Raw genomic sequence first — 18,358 nt, forward strand, 5'->3', positions numbered from 1 at the left:
AAAACCTTTTGAGTGCGCTGAATGCCAGAAAAGCTGCAGAGAAAAACACTATCTCACCATGAGAAACTCCACACTGAAGAAAATCCTTATGCCATAAAAGCTTGAATCGGAAAGACAGAGTTATGCTTCATGAGAGATCCCACTCTGGTGAAAAACCTTATGAGTGCTCGAAATGCAAGCAAAGTTTTGGTCACAAATTACGTCTCATTTGTCATGAGCAAACTCACACGGGAGAAAAAAGCCTTATGTGTGTTCTGAATGTCAGATAAGGTTTAATCACAAATACAATGTCACTTCACACGAGAGAATTCACACTGGACTAAAGCCTTATACAGGAGGGGAAAGCCAGAAACGTTATACTCAGAAAGGAGATCTCACTAAACATGAGAAATGCACCCGCACCAGGTAAAAAGTAAGGCGTATCTTGAGTTGCAGAAAAGCTTCTAACAACCTGACTTTACATGAGAGAACACATATTGTAGTTGCAATAGGATTAATCAAGAAATTCTTGCAGGATAACTTAGGCTGCCCGCATGCAACCTCCAAAGAAATTTCAGGCCTTGAAAATGTTTTAATTGCAACAAAATCCACAATTTGAGTATCTGAAAGTTACAAAACTCTCAAGGTCTTTACTTGACACAGAGAAGTGTTAGTACTTGCAAACATCAACTAATTAACAAAAAATTCACAATATTAATGTCTTAAATTTTCTCCACCCAAAAGATTTCTACTCACACTTGTTTCTTAACCCCTTCGATGCTGATGATGAGCTCAGCTCGTCATCAGCCACGGGGGGCGTGTGGGGATGACGAGCTGAGCTCGTCATCTAACGCGGCTTTTGGAAAAAAGCTGCATAGCGAAAAAATTACCGCCGCAGCGATGAGGCTAACATATGACTGAAATCTAGATTTTCATGCTAAGATTAGGCCTAGGTGGTGTTCCTCAATGAAGAACCCGGCAAAGTGTCAAAAAAACTCAACCGCTCAACGCAGAGTTCGGCGAGCAGCAGAGTGCGTTAGGGTCAATTTGAACCGCTTTTTCGGCGAGTGGCACGCTACTCCAGGATCCCAAAATGATTAGTGGTGAATTAGTGTAGGGAAATATAAAATGTATTTGAGAGCTGGACATGTTGGTCTGTTAGTTGGGATGAAAAAGAGACTGGAGGGATAGAAGAGGGAAGGTTTTGCATGTATATAGCGCTTGCTACCCCTGATGAAGTGTTGAAGCGCTTTTCAGCGAGTAGCATGCTACTCCAGAACCCAAAAAGATGAATAGATAGATCAATTATTGTGGGTAGGTTGTTTTATTATATAAATACAACTGTATGAAAATGTATAAAATTCTCTTGTAAAGTTTTATCCAAGTGGCAAGTATAGTCTCTGATAATAATGTATACAAAGTTGGCTTGCCATCAAGACTGATGCCCCGTAATATTGATGCAAAGTCAGTTGTGCTGAAGTATTTTAGACTCTTGTTGAATTGTAACATCCACCTAGTAGTGTTGTAGACAAATCTAGGACCCTAGTGTAATTTTCCCGATTCATGCCCTTATATAGGTATAACTTATTATATCCTTATATAGGCATAAGAATCATAACCATATTTAGACATACTCAATGCATTCCAAATACGGCATGGCTACTTCCACAAGTTCCTAGAATCCACAACGAATTCTTGGAGAAACTAAACTTCAGCAGTCCGGGACTTCCCCCTGCTTAAGTATTGATTTGTCCAAGAACTCATGGAGTTTTCAAAGAACTGCAAGTTCTTAGTGAGGTTATTAAGTCCAATCTTACGTCAAACTCTGCACCTTCCAGGTATAAATATACCCACATCTGCCCTAGCAAATGCACGGTGGTTTGGAGCAGATCGACTAACTACTTGCCCGATGCCCTGCTGTAGTGAGTGCCGAAGGAAGCCGACCCTCCAGCTGACGCACTGAGAAAGACGCTGTCTTTTCTCCTGCCGAGAAATCCAGCTCCTTGCGGGTTTCTGGGAGATCGAGTCCTGAGAGAGAGATACAAGACCTCCTTCATTCTAAAACCAAGGTATGGAGCTCATTAGACCCTTAGAGAAATCTTGGATAGATTCTTGGCAAAAAATACTGAACTTAAGCTATACCTCACTTACTTCTTCCCTCGTACTAGACTTAGGTTAGGTACACCGGGGTAGGAGTATTTTAGAAGCACCAGTTAAGTACTTTTAGTCGTTATTTATCATTGTATGTATTTTATCCGTTTTATGTATCTTATGGCTTAGAAACCATATCATGCTTTTACAGTTGTATTTCATAATACTCTTTTTACTGTACGCAATTTACTTTATAACAAGTATTGCCATTGTAGCAATTCACTTCTCTTGCATGAGAAAGAAGACTGCTCAATAAATAACCTTTTTTATTGAAAACACCCGTCTCTCTATTTCTCTGCAAATCCTGGTGAAACGAAGCATGCACAATTGACTGAGTGAAATAGCAATCTATTGTTTCCGCAACTCTAGAGATATATTTCTTATTCTTGGGGAACAAAGTTGTCATGTTTATGCGGTTGTCAGAAACGAATCCCTTCTTGTGAATTCGAGAAAGTTTCTAGTGACCTTTGAGCTAGCTGGCATTCACAATTAAGTCTAACATATTCAATAGTGACCTAGTCGACTTCAGTCCTACGTCTAAACTATTGTTTATGTTATTCCAATGCGCAGAGCCTATTGGGAATATAGGAACTACACTACAGTAGGTACTGTTGTTTGTATCATGTCCACATTGTAGGCAGACACAAACGCCGAAATTGTGCACTATTTATATTAAGCATGATGTAGGTGAAGATATTACAGTAACCAATGTACAAGCTGCAGTAGGTGCTTAGAAGTAGAGTGACATAGAGGGCAATAAACACTCCACTTACTCTATCACTAGCTTAGTACAGACGAACGCCAAAGGCTTCGTACATGATGAAGCATCAGAGTGCACCCTCTTTCTGCGTCCCTTGGGCATTTTGGCTTTTGTTCTACAGAAGAGGCTGCAGACACATAGTCCTTTATGTAGTGTGGATCACGTAGGAGAGATTCTCAGCGGGCATGCTTTCCTTTGTATTGCGCATGGCCACATTCAAATGTGGGAATACCTTTTGTCTTGCGACTGCACTGTATTATTGACACGGGCGAAAAGGCAAACAAACAGTTAGGAGGCTCACTGATTGTATACCACCACCTGACAGGATGGTGACAGACCCCAACCACCTGCAGGGGAAACGTGCCACCTCGTTTAATAGCTGCCAGACGCTTTACTTTGTAAGCAGACTGGTGGTTTACAACTATACCTACGTTGGGGCATCACATGCTTTTTCCAGCATAATCTGGTGTACTTCCCCTGTGTGACATGACAGCACCCACTGAAGACTGCACCGTTGTGTAGTCTGGGACAGTGCACGTTCCCTGTAATTCTGAACTGGCCTTTAAATACGGTACTATTTTGTGTGCCTATTTTATTCAGGTCTACAAAGAATGTGGTACTACTTGTACACTAAGGTGCATAATGAGATTACGTAGATTACACCTCTGCGTGCCTAATGCTGCCATTTGCATTTCAAGACCAGTGATGCGATTAATGTAGCTTTATGAAGTTCAACGGCATTGGGTGTTCCCGACCTGTCTGATACTTGCATATGGAAAAGATGGGTCATTTGGAACCTAAAGATAGATAAACATATTCATAGGTCACGATTTAAGTCTGCATCTAAAACAAAACTGTAAATTAGGAGGGGTGATAAGTGAGATGTTAAAAGGCAGCCGCTTATCGAGCTGCATTTGTACATAGGCCTCCCTATATTATGAGATCTATTCCTGCTTCAGTCCTTAATTGCAATGAATACTTTAATACCCAGGCATGAAGTCATTGTCGAGCTGTTTAAATAATCCACCTGTCTCCCCACCTCTTCCCCACTGCATCCTTATCCAGTGGCCTAGCCAGTGTGCCCTGGGCCCTAAGGCAAGAAAGGAAATGTGACATCTGCCCTCTGTTTGGACTGTGGAAAACAGCAATAATCATTGTTCTGTGGGCCCCTCAGGCCTCTGTTTGAACTGTGACAAACAGCAGTTATCAGGGTTCAGTGGGTCTTTAAGGCATCTGGGACCTGGTGCCACTGTACCTGCTGCACCAATGGGAAGCTAAGTCCCTGCCCTTAACAGCTTCTATTCTAGCCCCACTGGTGAACTGAACCAGCCAAGTACTGATCTGGAAATATCTGCAGCCATGCAGCCGCCTCTTCGACTAAAGAGATTTAAGTCGCATGAAAGCAGCATGCGGGAAACAACTATTTTCTGAGGCAGTCAACCAACCAGTCTGTTCCAACCTGAATCCATTTAACACTAGGGACGAAAAAACGGTTCATCGTCATCTCTTGCTTATCAAAAGGGTAAAACAGATTCATCTAACATTACAGTGTACCACATAAAAAAAATTGTGATTATGTGTACAAATTAAAACTAGCATGCATATAGAAAGGGGAGCCTTTGGCCAAAATAGCCATTTTTCTACCCATACTTCTAACACATCTTATACAAAAAATGCTAACTACATTGTCATCCGGAAATAGTCATTAGCGCCTACTCATGAGCAAAGGGCATTTAGAATTCTCTTTCACTTCAAGCTTTCAAAAGTAAATTGATATAAAAGCAGTATTGAATTTTTTGACATTGTGTACTCTTACCAAAATTTAGAGCATCAATTTTATATGACACGCCATAGAAAAAAGGATTTCTTTATATATACTAAACCTCCAGAAACATTTGATTAACCAGTTATAAAGTCACGTCTAGCTTAGTTAGTTTATAGTCTTCTTTTTTAAGAGAAATTATTTCACATTGTTACTGGACCTGCATGGCTAAACACTCATAAGGTCCCAAAGGCGAGACCTATTGGCTATGCTAATGCTTGTTATTGACAATGAGCAGCAGCACTTTTGATTAGGTCCTAAAGAAAGCAGCAAACACCTCTTTGGAGGGTTCATAGGCTGAAACATGTTGACCTCCTATTAACTTTCACTCTGCTGCCCCCACTACCCTGAGCTCATTTTTGTGGTATTTCGTATACCATTCTCTATAACAAAACATGCCTGAACTCCTCCCTCTCAGTGAGGGGGCTGTACCCTGTACTGTAACTAGGAAGCATGCAACTATGGTGGGTGAGGGAGATCTTCCCTTTAAAGGGATATTTAATCTTAGCTGGGTCTTCATTTGCAACAGTAATCCTCATAGACCCAAGGGTTTCTTGATTGTGGTAGAAATACATTTTTACCCCTTCATTGTACGTTTAAGCACAGACCATTGCTTGAAATGTTGTGATCAATGTAGGAAAAATACTCTGTGCACTGAGAAAATGTGTTAAAATAACGGAAAGTTGATAATTGCATTTAATACCTTCTCATACCTGGATTTAGCTAGAAGAGACGTCTGTTAATTCAAGCAGATTATTAATACCACAAGGTATAGGAAATTAGGGGATCTTTATCTGATATCTTTATCAGTAAATTATCTAAAATTATTGGACATAAACTTTTGCAAGTATTATTTCTAAAGATAAAGGAAGTTCTATATTTGTCTTTTCTAAACTAACCCCAGTGCGTATGACTACAATACCCACCTCTCTCAAATCAATATTGTGCTTGGTTTAGTGAGAAAACTAAATGATCTAGGAGAAACCAGGACTACGCATCTGTATTTCCTTAGGAAGCTTTAAGTTAGAGAGTGAAAATACTTTTTAGAATGCCCCAAAAATTGTGATAAAGATATTTCAATATGTTTGACAAAAAGAATAGGTACATTTCATGACAATATGGAAATGGGAAATAAAATAATGGAAACAAATATTTACACCACATGACAAAAATATTAGAGACTACATTTCAGCAATATGTAGGAAATTCTGAGGTTCATGTATTAATAATCCATTTGGTAAAAGTGGTTGCTTGTGGAGTCAGCACACTACTGTGTCTGTGATGACTTTTAAGTAAAGGCATTTTTAATGCACCCCATTTTACTTTCAGATTCACAAATGTCCCCTTGGGTTACTACCTCCTGTTACTGTTTTTCAGCCCACGTATGGTTTCAAAGCTTAATACATACCTTAAGGATGTATGACGTATTTAGAAGGGACACTATTAACATTCCCCTTCCAAATTCTTAATTGTTAAATGGGCTTAGTACCTTTCAAAAAGGGGTTTAGCATTTGCAAACTCTGTGAATTACCGAACCAGTGGATTATTGAACATTAAAACCCTTGGTACATGAGTCAATTGTTCTCAATTCCCTCCAAATTAAGTTTGCTAATAATGTTAGTTGAATGATAACCGGTGCACGTACCTATTTAGTGTTAGTGTTGCTTCAGATCAAATAAAAACCATCACACATAACTCTTACACCATGCTTAAAGACAGAATTTCTGACATCCAGCTTTAATGTTTCGTTAAATATATTTGCAAATGTTGTCACTTAAACAGGAAAGAATCTAAACCGGTCTCTGGACATACAATAGGTTGTAATCATAATCTTTCGATGCATTTTCTGAGTTTCAGGAACAATGTGTGTCATCTGTGTTTACTCTAAACCACTATAATAAACATATTCAATGCTTTTAGATTTGATCTGTTTGTACTGGTTTCTATTGCAGACAATGATCTAGATTTAGACCAAGGATCAATTCCACCCATGGTTGACGGAGTAGCACATTGGCATCAGGAGGGAGAGATTTGGGCAGGTGATTGGGGATACATGTAAAGTTGGAAGTAGGGGGAACAACGCATGTACATTGTGTGGACTGTGACTCCTGGAGTTATTGTGAGGGATACCGTGCTACCCTGTAAATGAATCCCCTAGTGATTATTATCAACAAACTGTATTCGGTTTTATAAAAGAAAACCATAAAAGTCATACATAAAATGATAAAACATTTTCCAAGGTACAGATTGACAAATATTATATGTACAAGTTAATCAAAACACAAGATAAAAATTCATGAATTACAGTACAGAAGTTAATCGCAGCTTGACCTGAGTCTAACAGCGAACCGTAAAACGTAAAGCGTATGAGGTTGAGCTGAAACCGGGTCATTGAAAATGATCATGGATGCTTTTAAGCCCTAGAAGATAAGGTTCGCTGGTTGGTACAGTTTTTAGCACGATGTACATACGCACACTAGGCTTACACAGCTCATTTCCCTCTCTATCACAGTGGCTCGAAAGCGCCGACGCCGAAGACTTTGTCACCCACTGCTAAACCCAGGCCCAACGGATCTTCTGAGCAGGAGTCCCCGGCTCCGAGAGCTGAAGAACAGCAAAAGATTTCGAAAAACGTCCCCGAAAAGGAGCGTTCGACGCCGAGGGAAAAATACCCGAAGAGATCTTCGGCGCCGACGAAGGACCCAAAAGCCAGATCGGCACCGAAACCTTTGACGCCGAAAGTCGGCTCGGCGCCGACCTGTCCACCAAAAAGACCGGCCGAACCATTCGACGCAGACCATGCTGCCGAAATGGAGAAAAAGAAGAGACGGCTCGAGGCCGAGATGGAAAATATCCTGCAGGGGAAGAAGGAGTTTGACGCCAGGATGAAAGACTTTGTAATCCCTGTGAAGCCCAAGCAACAGGTGGTCGAGATAACGGAGGAGGAGGAGTACGACGTTGAAGGACAGTCGGAGAACGTCGAGATTTTCGACTATGCAGAAGATGAAGAGGCCTCCTACTACGACTATGAAGGGGACGACGACCGCAGGACGCTCCTCGGGTCTGCATCCTCGTAGACTTAGGAGATAGAATGGTAAGACATCAACACCGAGAGCCCTGAGGAAAGCGTCGACACGTATCCTTCGAGGCCTTCGCCACCCGATGACATTGGGGCTTACAACACAGTCATCAGGAATGCAGCTGCAGTTTTCAAGGTAAAACTCGATGAAGACAAGCAGAAGGCAGACTTCCTTCTAGAGACAATGCTCCCCACGCAAACCAGGAGCCAGTACCTGCCCATGCTCGAAAGCGTCATGGCACAGGGGAATGAAGCTTTCAAGGAGCTTGCAACCTGCAAAGCAGTCACTCCCAGGACGGAGAAAAAGTATAACCATTCATCAAAGGACCCACTCTACATCCAGGGCTCGGTCTCAGCAGACTCCATCATTGCAGCCACGGCAAGAACGAGGCCAATGTGCCTACTACTTCAGGGCCACCTTCAGACAAGGAGAGCAAGAGAATGGACCTCGTGGGGAGGAGTATTGAACAGAATGCCGCAATGCACTGGCGCATGGCAAAATCCAATGCGCTGCTCAACAGACACCAGTACCAGATCCTGGAAGAACTAGGCCAGTTAATTAAGAACATGCCTCAGGAATTCAAGGAGAGAGCTGAAAACCTGGTCGAGGAAGGGAAGAATATGGCAAACTCCTGCATCAAGACACCCCTGGACGGAGCAGACACCGACAGCAGGCTCATAATTATGGGCATCACGGAAAGGAGACAAAGCCTGGCTCAAGATTTCAGGCTTCAAGCCAGAGGTACAACACAGCATCCTCAACACCCCGCTCAACAGAGAAACATTGTTCGGGGCCCCGGTAGATGAGAAGCTTAGCCAACTGAAGAAGGACAACGAGACTGCAAGATCCATGGGGGCATTGCAGTTCAGGGGTACTAAAAGAGGCACCCCGTCACGGAGACCTAACGGGAGACCAGGCATTCAAACAGGCCCACCAGGCAGACACCCAGACACAGCATGGGGAACAAAAACAGTCCTGGCAGTACCAGCAGAGAGGCCAGTCCTTTCGCGGGGACGCCTCGCACTGCTCTCAGGCGCCCCCCTCTCCAGGTCCGGCGCGGACGCCGCAATGAAGTGCACCCGGATTAACAAAGCATTGTCCCCTTGAGTAATGCGACCTGGAGCCCTACGAGCCGTGGCTTGCAACGCAAAAGGAGGACACCGCCGCGTGAGACGCTTGGCTCTTCACCGTATCATCCATGACGCATTCCCCCATTCAAGGTACTGTGTACGACTCGCACCTTGTGTGCAGCTCATTGGACACAAAGCGCCCGCTGCTCATGTGAGACTCTGCTGGTTATTTCATCACCGTACGAGTCGAACTGAAGGAATACGACTCGCACAGCCTGTTTAAGATACGCATTTTTAAAGAACTGCCAATAGTATTGTGGATATTTTGGACGTTATTGGATCTTGTGTTAAGCCCTATATAAAATACTTATTTTTGATATCAAAACCTAGTGTGGTATCCTTTTGTGGTGTTGTCACTGAGTAACTGTATGTGTTCACAAATGCTTAACCCATAACGCTCTGAGATTAGCCTTGTCTGCTCGAGCCTCGCAACCTAGAGGGTGAGCAGGGGTTATTTTAAAGAGTAAGTCCCTTGCCCTGACTAGAGGAGAGGGTCCCTGCTTGTCACAAGTACTTACCTGTGCCAACCAGAGACCCCCAATTCTAACACTACTCATCCTCACTGATTGAAATAAGGGGCTGGATCTGGTTCCCTCCTCCTTTGTCCACTAGCTGGGGGGGGGGGGGGTTCCTTATCATACCTGTTTATCAATACTACTCATCCTCACTGATTGAAATAAGTGGCTGGATCTGGTCCCCTCCTCCCTTGTCCACTAGCTGGGGGGGGGGGGGGGGGGGGGGGTTCAGTCTCATACCTGTTTATCAATACTACTCATCCTCACTGATTGAAATAAGTGGCTGGATCTGGTTCCCTCCTCCTTTGTCCACTAGCTGGGGGGGGGGTTCAGTCTCATACCTGTTTATCAATACTACTCATCCTCACTGATTGAAAAAAGGGACTGGATCTGGTTCCCTCCTCCCTTGTCCACTAGCTGGGTGGGTTCAGTCTCATACCTGTTTCTCATCCTCACTGATTGAAATAAGGGACTGGATCTGGTTCCCTCCTCCCTTGTCCTCTAGCTGGGGGGGGGTTCAGTATCATACGTGTTTATCAATACTACTCATCCTCACTGGTTGAAATAAGTGACTGTATCTGGTTCCCTCCTCCCTTGTCCACTTGCTGGGGGGGGGGGGGGGGGTTCAGTATCATGCCTGTTCATCAATACTACTCATCCTCACTGACTGAAATAAGTGACTCGATCTCGTTCCCTCTTCCCTTGTCCACTAGCTGGGGGGTTCCGTATCATACCTGTTTATCAATACTACTCATCCTCACTGATTGAAATAAGTGACTAGATCTGGTCACCTCCTCCCTTGTGACTAATAATCGCCAAGAGCGATTCCACACACCTTGAGTCGATCCTCCCCTGTGACTGGTCAGACCATCACATCATCACCTTCTTTATCAATGAAACAGTTAAACTTAATGCGGCTCAGTCCACTAAACCCAAAGTTTGGAAAAGAGATTAGAAAAAACTCAACCCAACCTCATTACCCATTTCCAGCCACAATCTACTCCTGCGTTCATGATCTCACCAACCATTATTTTACCTCTATGACGTCGATAGTTAACAAACTTGCTCCCCTTCAACTGAAAAGAGGTCTCACGAAAGATTATAAACCTTGGTTCAATGGTCCACTTAATGAGGATAGACCCTCGCTCATAAATGCTGAACATAACTGGAGATCGGTCCCATCCGCTAAGCTCCTCATCACTCTAAGAAGAAAGACAAATGCCTACTACCGAAAGATAAGGCGCGCCAAAGCAGACTTCTTCAGTCACCAACTGTACCTAGCAAGAAATCGACCGAGAAAACTCTTTGAATTAATCAAAACACAATTTAAGGACGGACCTCAACATCCACAAGTCCTTACTCATTCACAACCCACTTGCGAAGAATTCTCCACCTTTTTCAATCTTAAGACTGAGAACATCAAGAAAGATCTCCTCAATGATCTAATTTCTCACTCTTGTCCTCACTCCAATACATCCCCTCTACCCCTAAATGCAACACTACATACACCCTCAAAGTATGTTTTAAAAAACAATGCAGCTTGGTCATCCTTTAACACCTACTCGGAAGATGCTATTGGCAAGTTCCTCAATACCTTGAAGCCTTCCAATCACCTCACTGACCCTCTACCAGCAAATGTGGTTAAAGATCTCTCTCCATTTCTGCTACCCCTCTGGACCAAAATCATTAACAGCTCTCTCTTACAAGGTTGCATCCCTGACTCCCTTAAGGTAGGGCTGGTCTCCCCCATCCTTAAGAAACCAACAGCTGACCCTACGGACCTAAACAACTACCGCCCTATCTCCAATATTCCCACGCTGGCTAAACTTCTGGAAAATGTGTTCAACACCAATTAACAAAACACATTGCTCGCTTCAACCTTCTCAACATAAACCAATCCGGTTTCCGAGCAGATCACAGCACGGAATCAGCCATGACAGACATCATTGATGATGCCCTACAAATACTGGATCAAAACGGCTCATGCCTCCTTATCCTTCTATTTACAACAAGGGGTGGTGAGGGACAGAGTCTCTGAATTAAACAGAATACTCTCACCCAGTCGAGAGATCAGGGCTAGATCCAACACCGTTTTTTAGCTCACTGCACCATCCCAGTTTCAGAACCTGGCTGTATGCAAATTAGTCTGTTCCTGTCCCAGTGCATGATGGGAACAGGGCAAACCAAACTACAAAAGCCAATTCTTACACTGGGAAGGAAACAAGCTACCGGGGACCGGTTTCTGGCATTTCAGCCGTCTTCGGCCCGGCTTGCTTGAATCCTGATGGTGCAATGAGCAAGGGACTCACATCTGAGTATACCCTTCCACGCTTAGGGTGGACAAAAATATTTACAACAAGGGGTGGTGAGGGACAGAGTCTCTGAATTAAACAGAATACTCTCACCCAGTCGAGAGATCAGGGCTAGATCCAACACCGTTTTTTAGCTCACTGCACCATCCCAGTTTCAGAACCTGGCTGTATGCAAATTAGTCTGTTCCTGTCCCAGTGCATGATGGGAACAGGGCAAACCAAACTACAAAAGCCAATTCTTACACTGGGAAGGAAACAAGCTACCGGGGACCGGTTTCTGGCATTTCAGCCGTCTTCGGCCCGGCTTGCTTGAATCCTGATGGTGCAATGAGCAAGGGACTCACATCTGAGTATACCCTTCCACGCTTAGGGTGGACAAAAATATTTACAACAAGGGGTGGTGAGGGCCCTGATCTTTGGACTGGGTAAGAGTGGTCTGTTTAACTCAGACACTCTGTTCATCACCACCCCCTTTTCTAAATCGTTTTTGGCCACTATAGGTGTGGCAGGGTATACTCAGACATGAGTCCCTTTCTCACTGCTCCATCAGGATTCAAGCAAGCCGGGCCGAAGAAGGCTGAAATGCCAGAAACCGGTCCCCGGTAGCTTGTCTCCTTTCTGGTGAAGAATTGGCTTGGTAGTTTAGTCTGCCCTGTTCCCATGATGCACTGGGCCAGGGACAGACTGATTTGCATATAGCCAGGTTCTGAGCTGGGATGGGGCAGTGAGATAAATAACGGTGATGGATCAAGCCCTGATCTTTGGACTGGGTAAGAGTGGTCTGTTTAACTCAGACACTCTGTTCATCACCACCCCCTTTTCTAAATCGTTTTTGGCCACTATAGGTGTGGCAGGGTATACTCAGACATGAGTCCCTTTCTCACTGCTCCATCAGGATTCAAGCAAGCCGGGCCGAAGAAGGCTGAAATGCCAGAAACCGGTCCCCGGTAGCTTGTCTCCTTCTGGTGAAGAATTGGCTTGGTAGTTTAGTCTGCCCTGTTCCCATGATGCACTGGGCCAGGGACAGACTGATTTGCATATAGCCAGGTTCTGAGCTGGGATGGGGCAGTGAGATAAATAACGGTGATGGATCAAGCCCTGATCTTTGGACTGGGTAAGAGTGGTCTGTTTAACTCAGACACTCTGTTCATCACCACCCCCTTTTCTAAATCGTTTTTGGCCACTATAGGTGTGGCAGGGTATACTCAGACATGAGTCCCTTTCTCACTGCTCCATCAGGATTCAAGCAAGCCGGGCCGAAGAAGGCTGAAATGCCAGAAACCGGTCCCCGGTAGCTTGTCTCCTTTCTGGTGAAGAATTGGCTTGGTAGTTTAGTCTGCCCTGTTCCCATGATGCACTGGGCCAGGGACAGACTGATTTGCATATAGCCAGGTTCTGAGCTGGGATGGGGCAGTGAGATAAATAACGGTGATGGATCAAGCCCTGATCTTTGGACTGGGTAAGAGTGGTCTGTTTAACTCAGACACTCTGTTCATCACCACCCCCTTTTCTAAATCGTTTTTGGCCACTATAGGTGTGGCAGGGTATACTCAGACATGAGTCCCTTTCTCACTGCTCCATCAGGATTCAAGCAAGCCGGGCCGAAGAAGGCTGAAATGCCAGAAACCGGTCCCCGGTAGCTTGTCTCCTTTCTGGTGAAGAATTGGCTTGGTAGTTTAGTCTGCCCTGTTCCCATGATGCACTGGGCCAGGGACAGACTGATTTGCATATAGCCAGGTTCTGAGCTGGGATGGGGCAGTGAGATAAATAACGGTGATGGATCAAGCCCTGATCTTTGGACTGGGTAAGAGTGGTCTGTTTAACTCAGACACTCTGTTCATCACCACCCCCTTTTCTAAATCCTTATCCTTCTAGACCTCTCTTCAGCCTTCGATACAGTTAAACACAAGAACTTGATAGATTTGTTGAAACATAGAATGGGCCTGTCTGGATCAGTGCTTAACTGGTTTACATCCTTTCTCAAAACCGGACCCAAAAACTCAAGATCAATAACACCCTCTCTAAACCGGTTCCAGTCACGATAGGAGTACCACAAGGATCCTCGCTATCACCAACACTTATTAACTTATTCATGGAACCACTCACCGATCTGCTGCAAGCGTCCAACATTCAATTCCACATGTACGCTGATGATACCCAACCTTACCTTAAGATCAACACTCTTGAAGACATCAGCATGCTTAACTCTACCCTTAAGTCCACCCAAAAGTGGCTGGAGGAGAATCACCTCTAATTGAACGCCTCAAAAACAGAATTCCTCCTAATATCCCCACCTGACAAAGTCACCATAATGCATGATTGGATCAAACACCTTACCGCATTCAACGTCCAACCAACTATTGTAGACTCAGCGAAACACTTGACTGCAACCTCAATATGCAGAAGCACACAAAGGGAACTAACTTTCAGATCAATACACTAAGGAAATTGAAACCCTTCTTACCGGCTAATGACCTCAAGATGGCGGTTCAAGCTTTAGTCCTATCTCGGCTAGACTACGGAAGTGTCTCGCTTTGCGGTCTCTCCATAGCTACTACAGCTCCACTAAGAGCATCTACTAATGCGGCAGGGAGACTCATCACTGGCTCAAAAAGAAGGGCCCACATCTCCCCGGACCTCAAATCTCTAAACTGGTTACCATTTGAAGCCAGAGTTCACCTGAAAATAGCATGCATGACTCATAAAGCCATACACTACAAGGCACCCAGCTATCTCACACAGAAACTTACAATATCCGGCGGGATAAGATCCACAAGAAGTGCGGAAAAACCTCTTGTTGAAGCCACGATTCAACAAGAAAAAAACATACAAAAGCTCCTTCTCTGGGATGGCGCCCAGGATCTGGAATGCCCTTCCTCCGGAAACAAAATTTAACCCCTCCACTGCAGCTTTCAAACAGGAAGTTAAAGGCATTCTTATGGCAAAACTCTAAACACAGACCTTTGACTCTGCATGAACACTTGTAGATGGTATCATTTTAGGCTATCTAATCAACCTGGTTTTCGTTACCCTGTCGTTAAGTGCGCTCCTAACAAGCACCTTATTGTTCTGCTTTTATTTTTCGTTCTCAATGATGTCATTGTTATTTGACCTCCTTACCTGTCAAGGCACTACCTGCACACTGCAGACCATCTCCTATTGTCTTGTGTTATGTTTTCGGTATGTTCTTATGTACACCTCATCGACCTCTCCTTGAGGGATGTTATTTTTTATCCCCATGTACTGTAAAGCGCTCTGATACCCGTAAGGGTCTTGTCCGCGCTCTATAAAACTCTCAAAATAAAATAAATAAATAAAATAAATACCTGTGTAGAAGCTGAAAATAAAAATAATAAGGAATAATACAAATAACACAAGTCTCTGTCAGCACAACTGTTAGCAAGATTTATTGGAGACCAACAAACAGCAAATTAACATGCAGCACGGAGACATCAGCAAAGCCACTGAATGTTCAAAGATGTGACATTGGTGACAACTTTTATAGGCCAAAACCACAAAGGATGTAGCATCATAACATACATAGCACAAATTAAGCATAGTTCATTTGACCAATTAGCAAGTGTCTGAAACAGTCGTATACCATGTTCCTGACCACGTGACCCAAGAATGGGCAGCTTCTGGGACTTTCCACTGTAATGTAAGATATAAGTCTGGTGCTTTTCCAGTTAATAATTGCTACATAATAGAAAGGACCAGACATATTGCAAAAGGTGCCATGCTGAAATGTCTGGGTCTAAGTGAGCATCTTCTTTGTCACGCATTATTCTTAAGCAAACCTTGTGTTACAAAAGCTGTGTCTCTGAAGCAAATGGAAAAGTGTAAGCATTTGTGCGCTGCTTTTTATGTCAACATAGCAGGCCCTAAAAGCTTACAGCATTTGGTATCATACAAGAAAGATGGCTTCAACATCACTCCATCTGATACCAAATCACTATCTTCTAACCCTCACCTCCCTGCCGACCATTGATGAACGGTATTTCAATGTCTTTTGCAAATATTATTATCAGCGCAGTCACTATTATCCCTGGGACTGGTGTCAATATTGCTCCTAACAATGATGGCTATTTCCAGTCCGTTCTTCTCATACTTGGCATTGTTCATTTCTTTCACTTGTTTAGTTAATGTCTTTGATAAGACCAGATCTGATCTCTTCTATTGCATAAATCACGCAATCCAAAATGTCAAGTCGCATGTCTGCTATATCTAGTGCTGTTCTTTGATGTCCAAAAGTGGGGAACGAGATGTCTTGCAAGATAAGGTCTCTTAACCCACTCAAAAGCGGAGGATTTGGCACAGTTAGTTCCAGCCCACTATATATTTTATACCAGGACACAATAACCTTATATGAATTATTAGTTCTGACTCTTCTACCCTCACTTGTATAGATCTAAGCCTTCCAGATCTTGTTGCTGACATTGGTCGTAATTGTGATCTACTTAGGATGTTCAGGGGTGTGGAAATTTGTCAAAAATCTACTTGGCCAATGGACAAAATTTTACAGAAATCTATTTATTTTATTTATTTTATTTAATGCCATTTATAAAGCGCGTGCAATTACCCTTAGGCGTCTCGGCGCTGAAATTGCATTAAAGTCTCACCCTAGACAGAAAAAAGCGGAAAAGTGAATTACTGATTAAAAAGCCATGTCTTCAGTTTTTTTCTAAACTGGAGAAGAGTAGAACTAGTTCTTATGTGGATGGGTAGGGTGTTCCAAAGTCTAGGGGCCGCAATTAAAAAGCGGCGATCACCCCAGGAAACTGTACGCTACGTTGAACCACTAGCTGGTTAGACGATGTGGATCTGAGCATTCTCGAAGGATTGTACGGAATCAGTTGTTTTTTAAGGAATCGAGGTCCTAAGACCTGAAGTGATTTAAAAACAGTGCACAGAGATTTTAATTTGACCCTGTTGTGAATGGACAGCCAGTGGTATTTTTTAAGCGTGTCCGAAATGGGTGCAAATCTGGGTTTTTTTGCAAGTACACGGGCAGCAGCATTTTGAACGGTCTGTAATTTTTTGATGACTCTGTTCTGGGCATCAAGCAACAGACCGTTACAGTAATCTAATGAAGACAACACTAGCGAAGAGACTAGTGTTTTTGCTGCTGATTCAGGTAGGTAGGGTATGATTTTCCTTACGATACGTAACTTAAAGTGAGCATTGGCAGCCACTTTATTCGCATGGGCCATAAAGTTGAGCTGGTTGTCAAAGGTGACACCTAAGTTTCTAACTTTGACCGTGGGGCAAGGAGGTGTACCCATGGCCGCTGGCCACCAGGTTGCCGACCAGGCTGGGGAGAGCTTACCGAAGATAACCACCTCTGTTTTATCAGAGTTGAGCTTCAGGCAATTTCTTGCCATCCACTCACTAATAGCAGTCATCCCATCTTGGAAACTCTCCGCCATCTTCTGTCCATCACCCTTTATGGCCAGAACCAGCTGGGTGTCGTCAGCGTATGAGGTCAGGCCCATCCCGTAGGCTTTGATGACGCTAGCAAGGTCCGACACGTATATATTAAATAGTGTCGGACTCAGGGATGAGCCTTGTGGGACCCCACACGGTAACGACAGGTCGGCAGATTGAAAGGGGCCCAGGGTAACCGCCTGGGTTCTATTGGCCAGAAAGGAGGCCAGAAGATCTCTAGCAGTAAGCTGAATGCCCATCCTCTCGACACGGTCGACCAAGATCTTGTGGTCGACCGTGTCGAAGGCAGCAGACAAATCAAGGAGGACTAATACAGCAGTACCTCCTTGGTCACGGATGACTCTTATGTCGTCGGCTGCTTTAATGAGAGCGGTTTCCGTGCCGTGATGTTTGCGGAAGCCGAACTGTGTATCATCCAGCAAATGATTGTTCTCTATATAAGCTGACAACTGCTGGTTCATGGCCTTTTCTATAACCTTCGCTAGGAAAGGGAGACTTGCAATAGGGCGATAATTTTTTAGTTCGCTTTTGTCTAACCCCGTTTTTTTTAGCAAAGGTTTGATTAGGGTGTTTTTCAGCGAGTCGGGGTAGGATCCGGATGCCAGAATAGTGTTACAGAGGGTGGTTATAATGGGGATGACTATATCTGGTACTGTGGCAAGTACAGAGGTAGGGCAGGGATCCAAAGCTGATCCAGCTTTAATCGTGTTAAAAATGCTTTTAACTTGATCAGTGGTAAGGGCATTGAAGGATGTCATAGTGGTGCTAGCCGGAGTCAATGGAGTGATCGGAGGAATAGTGACACTACTATGGACCTGGTCAAAATTAAAAGCTTGATAAATGTCATTGACTTTAGTAAAGAAAAAGTCTGACAAGGCATCGCATAAGGTTTGTGATGGGGGTGGATTAAGATCCGGGGCATTACCCGCAAGGGTTTTAGCAACGTGATAAAGCTCTTTGCTGGAATTTTTGGCAGATTCTATCTGGCGAGTGTAGTAATCCTTTTTTGCTGTTATTATCATTGATTTATAAGTAGCCAGGGCTTTCTTATAATTGTCCTTGGTTTCAGTATCATAAGTTCTACACCATTGTCGTTCCTTATTCCTAGTAAGTTGTTTTTGGTCTTTTAGTTGTTTCGTATACCACTGAGCTTTAGGCCTATTT

Source organism: Lissotriton vulgaris, chromosome 1_1 (genome assembly GCF_964263255.1).
Source record: "Lissotriton vulgaris chromosome 1_1, aLisVul1.2, whole genome shotgun sequence".
NCBI classification, from domain to species: domain Eukaryota; kingdom Metazoa; phylum Chordata; class Amphibia; order Caudata; family Salamandridae; genus Lissotriton; species Lissotriton vulgaris.